The sequence below is a fragment of the Physella acuta genome, unplaced genomic scaffold (assembly GCF_028476545.2).
Source record: "Physella acuta isolate Inbredline_101_S28 unplaced genomic scaffold, ASM2847654v3 ptg000344l, whole genome shotgun sequence".
Taxonomy (NCBI): domain Eukaryota; kingdom Metazoa; phylum Mollusca; class Gastropoda; family Physidae; genus Physella; species Physella acuta.
In genome coordinates this window covers 75,695-81,901 of record NW_026731863.1, presented here as the reverse complement: position 1 = coordinate 81,901, position 6,207 = coordinate 75,695, and the positions used below count along the sequence as shown (strand labels likewise).

Sequence of the window (6,207 nt, the reverse complement as noted above, 5' to 3'; positions counted from 1 at the left end):
ATATATATATAAATATATATATATATATATATATATATATATATATTATATATATATATATAATGGTAGGATAGTGTGAATTCAGGGGCAGATCACTTTAAACCATTGCCAGCCTGACGTAGGAGCTATAATTAGCACAACCACTCACAGCAGCACGTGCAACTGATAGCGTCCATGAATGTTCTCTGGTGTAATTATATCAAGACAAATACGTACCCCCCCACGCACCCATCCAGCGCCACACACTCTCCACGCACTTAGCCCATTTCTATGGTAATACAAATGCTCTTTTAATGCATGAACATTTGAATCGAAAAAAATTCGATCGTCTTTAATAAATTGGAGTATTTAATTACATTTAAAATGCGACCTTTTTAATGAATGGGAGAAGCAGTTAGTTGAGTGCCAAGCCAAAACAAATATTTCCACTTGTTCCCAAATGTCGCCAACTGCCCCCATACGCCCTATTTTGTCCCCTAATGTTATTGCATGTCAGCCAATGTCCCAAAATATCTCTACAGGTCTCTTTATGTCCACAAATACAAAATTTCCTCATATAATCCTAATTGTCCCCTAAAGTCCTCAGGTAATCCCGTGTCCTATAAAGTCCTCATATAATCCCAAGTGTCCCATAAAGTCCTCATATAATCCCAAGTGTCCCATAAAGTCCTCATATAATCCCAAATGTCCAATAAAGTCCTCATATAATCCCAAGTGTCCCATAAAGTCCTCATATAATCCCAAGTGTCCCATAAAGTCCTCATATAATCCCAAATGTCCAATAAAGTCCTCATATAATCCCAAATGTCCAATAAAGTCCTCATATTATCCCAAGTGTCCCATAAAGTCCTCATATAATCCCAAATGTCCAATAAAGTCCTCATATAATCCCAAGTGTCCCATAAAGTCCTCATATAATCCCAAATGTCCAATAAAGTCCTCATATAATCCCAAGTGTCCCATAAAGTTCTCATATAATCCTAAGTATCCCATAAAGTCCTCATATAATCCCAAGTGTCCAATACATTCCTCATATAATCCCAAATGTCCAATAAAGTCCTCATATAATCCCAAGTGTCCCATAAAGTTCTCATATAATCCTAAGTATCCCATAAAGTCCTCATATAATCCCAAGTGTCCAATAAAGTCCTCATATAATCCCAAGTGTCCCATAAAGTCCTCATATAATCCCAAATGTCCAATAAAGTCCTCATATAATCCCAAGTGTCCCATAAAGTCCTCATATAATCCCAAATGTCCAATAAAGTCCTCATATAATCCCAAGTGTCCCATAAAGTCCTCATATAATCCCAAGTGTCCCATAAAGTTCTCATATAATCCTAAGTATCCCATAAAGTCCTCATATAATCCCAAGTGTCCAATACAGTCCTCATATAATCCCAAGTGCCCCATAAAGTCCTCATATAATCCCAAGTGTCCAATAAAGTCCTCATATAATCCCAAGTGTCCAATAAAGTCCTCATATAATCCCAAGTGTCCCATAAAGTCCTCATATAATCCCAAGTATCCCATAAAGTCCTCATATAATCCCAAGTGTCCCATAAAGTCCTCATATAACACCAAACGTCTCCAAATTTCCTAATGACTCTGTAATGTCCCCAATATCCCAAACGTCACCAGAAGACCCTAAATCTCGAACGTTGAAATGCAATTTTTTAGATCCGTATTTTCATTAAACATTTCTCGATGTAACGTATTGGTTAAAATATATTTTTTTTTTAAATCCTCAGTAAACAATGATGTATTATTATTGTGTTTAAGAGCATATGTTTGTGTTTATATGAGTGTTCATGTATATATGCCTCAATGTGTGTATGCGCGGGTGTGTTTGCATATATGTTTGTATATGTGTTCCTGTGTAGGCTGATGTTTATGCGACAGAGTATGAGTCTAATAGTTAAAGAAAGCACTGAATTAGCAGTCTCCTCTTTTTTTTTAACAAACTCACGTTTATGAGATCCTACTTTTCTATCATATCTAAAAAATGGTATTATCCATTAATCCACTTAATTTAAATCAATTTAGTAAAAAGCACTCTAAAATACAAACGACACCGCTAATCGAAGCCAAGCTATCAGATCAATTTACACCGCTTTGTAGCACCATTAGCAACTCGCTATTGCGACAGCGCGATGTGTAGTCTAGTAGACCAATTTTATACTGCCGGCGTGATGGACACGGTAATGTCCTGGCTTAGACAGGCTGTAGACAGTTGAATGTACGCGGTGGTTATTTCATAGAGGAGCGCTGTGTGTTTTTGGCTTTCATTGTTCTATTTAATCAGTTGGTGATTTTCTTTGTGGTTTTTTTTTTTATAATTCTCGCTTAAAGACGGACAAGGATCTGGTTTCAAGATATGGTTGGGCTTTGAAAAGACGAAAATACATTATTATAATTTCTTTATCATAATATATACACACGTATATATATATATATATATATATATATATATATATATATATATATATATATATTTATATATTTAACTATACATATAAATTTATATATATTTATAAATTAATAAGCATATATATATATATATATATATATATATATATATATATATATATATATATATATATATATATATATACATGCCTATATATATATGTATATATATATATATATATATATATATATATATATATATATATATATATATATATATATATATATATATATATATATATATATATATATATATATATATATATATATATATATATATATATATATAGGCCTATATATATATGTATATATATTTATATATATATATATATATATATATATATATATATATATATATATATATATATATATATATATATATATATATATATATATATATATATATATATATATATATATATATATATATATATATATATATATATATGTCGTTATTGTACAAATGCACGTTTATATACTCGATTAAGTTATCATATAAAATGTTGACATTATGTAGATGTTAATATTTTTATTCATATTTTATCTGTATTAGCTCGTTGACACGTTTTGATAATGTTAGTTTTGGTAAGTATTGTTGCATCAAAAGTGTTTCTTTATGCCTTACATAACCATTCATTTAGCGCGTTATAAAAATCTCATTCTAAAACCAACGACGAAATTAACCATAGCAGGTCCGTGTTGGTAGCGACCAAGGCCTATCTCTAACCTTATCTCATCAGTTCTAACTTGTGGTGAGGTTCTCATTGATGGTTCATTGTCTTCATTGTCACCACAGATAAACAATGATTTTATTTTTTGTTCGGTCGCTTGTTGTGTGGTTACATTTTTTCATAAACCTTACCATTGAAAAGTTCCTCTCACGATGAACATATGGTTTAAATTTCTCGTCATCTGAACACGTGGTACCGCATCCATTACTGCGCATGCGCCTTGGTATTGTCGCAACGTTGTGTTTTTTGGGTTGTCATATGCGTTTAGTTTTAACTGCTGTGTCGGTTTAGTTTACATCAGTCTAATCTTATCAACCCCGCTCCTCCCTCCCCAACTGCCTTCCATTTTTTGTGTCATGTTATTTCATTCGTTGAGTTTCGTACCTCTTCCGGCGAAATTTTGCGACTGAATTTTGTTTTTATTTTATGTCAGTGGAATAGAGTGGTCAAGGCGGTAGTGCATTAGCTATTTGAAAGATCATTTTCAGTTTGTTTATGAACGTGTAGCTGGAAATATAAAAATCTCTCACAAAATACATCCAGTCTAACAGTCATTTGAAATCATCTACCCTAAATTATATACACTAATCGCAGCTAACCATTATATACACATATACACACATATATATATATATATATATATATATATATATATATATATATATATATATATATATATATATATATATATATATATATGTATATATTGTTATATCTAGTCTCTGAAACACTATATTATTTACTTAAGGGAAGTAATTCAGATGTTTCAGTGTATTACGCCCCTTTAACACAAACAATGTATACGTTTGGTGAAGCAGGCCGCGATATTCCAAGTCTCTGAGTACTTTAAACTGTACACAAAAAACATTTGATCACAGTCTGTGGCTTGCTAAGTACAAAGTGTAAAAGGATGGTAAAAAAGATAACACCGTTCATCATTAGATCTAAAGTTATATGTAAGCACTTTATAAAACACTTTGTTACTTAGATTTGGAGTGTGTTTGCATAATTTCAGTTTATAAACACGTTGATGTTTTCATAATTTCAATGGAGGTGGGTTGGCAGGTTTAAAAAAACAAACAATTACTACCATGTAGTTGAAAGCTTGACTACCTTTTTAGGATTTAGCTTGTTATCTATTGGAAAATTGTTTTAATGATGTAGTGTACACAGACGGTGCTATGGGTTACTGTCCAACAGGATTATGTAACAAAGATGGCCTATAAAGTCAAAGTGACATAGATGGCCGATCCATCATGGCCCACCGGCTAAGCACACAAAAAAGTTACTAGTTTATGTAACAAAGGTTCACCGAAATAGCTTAAGAGATTATTCTGAAGAAATAATCCCATCCACCTTAGAGTTATTGGTATATCCCGGAGATTCTGTCCGGTAACTCTTCGTGAAAGGGGGAATTTATCGTCCTTCCGCACCTCCTCTCAATCACACTGAACGATATATATATATATATATATATATATATATATATATATATATATATATATATGTATATATATATATATATATATATATATATATATATATATATATATATATATATGTATATGTATATATATGTATATATATATATTATATATATATATATATATATATATATATATATATATATATATACATATATATACTTCAACCAGCTTCCGTCAACCCCCGGTAATTTAAGTCCGCCCACTCTCACAAGTAGCCCCCCCCCCCCCTCCTGGAGAAAAAATGAGAGAAACACTGGTATAATACCGTAGCCGAGGGTGCATGGCGGAAGGAAAGTGTGGTGTCCGTCTACGTCCTTAATCAATTGTTCTCCCTTGAGTCAAATCGAGACTGCCCCTATATGTGTACTTACTTAGTTGCTCCTCAAAAATATAAATAGGATCTACATGATAGTATCCGGTTAGAGTTTGATTGTTATTCTCTGGGGGAAAGGGATTGGGGTGGTGGTGGTGTGGGGGGGGGGGGGTGCCCTTATACAGATGTCTGAAAGAAACTCTGATAGCGAGAGGAAGAAAACGTAACTCTTGCAAAATCTGAATCTGTTCCCCTTTTCTACCTGCCCCGAGGTAATACAGATAATCCAAAGGGAGATAACCTTGTAAGCTTAAACCGTAACCCCGGGTTATCTCACCCCTAACCACCTTCGCCGCTCTCGGTTCCAGGAACCGTGAAAATAAAGGTCAAGGTCACACTGGTCCCCCGTGTAAGGGCAATTTCCATAATATGAAGGTAGCCCCCCCCCCCCTATACATTCAATGTCAACACAGGGAGATCACTCTAAAATTAAAAAAAAAATTCTTTTAAAGAAATGTCACGTGATTTCGATAGAAGTTCTGAATGTAAACAGAAGATTTAAAGTTGTGTGTTGTAGGCCATATATTCAGCTGAATAATACACACTGCCACTTAGCTATTTGAAAAAAAAAAAATAATTTACCATTTTACCTTCATTTTTTTTAACGTTAAGTAAATTAAATATTTTTTTAACAATGCAAACGGAGAAATAGTTTTATGTAGGCCTACTGTCATAAGATTTGCATTAATTTCTAAAGCGCATTGTCATGCAGCGAAGTCCCATAACTCTTCATGTAGGGATCACAAGTTCTCTCCCCTTACCTGTGTAAATTTCTACTGAATTTTCTTTACATTGAATAAGATTTTTTTTTTACCTTTAAATTTGGCGACGTGAGAAAGGGGAGACTATCTGCTAAGGGGAAACAACTATAGGCAGAAAAAAAGTAGATTTATTCGATAACAGATATGACATGTAGCGTGGGACAGTTAGCGGAGGAAAGAGCGTGGGTTACGGATGTTTTAAGTGAGACGTGTTTACAAAAATGGCGAGTTGTGTTTTTTTGTGACAGGGAGTAAGGGGTTAAGCAAGGGAGGTAACTAGCGGACGACCTCCGGGACTGTTGGACAATGTGCGGACTGTACCTGGAGTAAGTGCCGCTGTTTTGTTTCTATTTATAGCTGCATTGTGGTGTAGAGTCGGTTCCGTG

At 33.4% G+C, this 6,207-nt stretch overlaps 1 protein-coding gene across 2 annotated transcripts in view; it reads left to right on the top strand.

The window, feature by feature from the left end:
• The first annotated feature begins 1,983 nt into the window (after window positions 1–1,983).
• The window catches only part of LOC131941062 (receptor-transporting protein 3), a 51,069-nt gene continuing 46,845 nt past the window's right edge, over window positions 1,984–6,207 (top strand). The window contains exon 1 of one of the 2 annotated variants that reach the window (XM_059300040.1): window positions 1,984–2,304. The gene's annotated coding sequence lies outside the window, so the exon portion shown is untranslated. Of the gene's footprint in view, window positions 2,305–5,491; window positions 6,148–6,207 lie in introns of those variants that run through there. The other variant, XM_059300041.1, reaches the window with a different exon arrangement.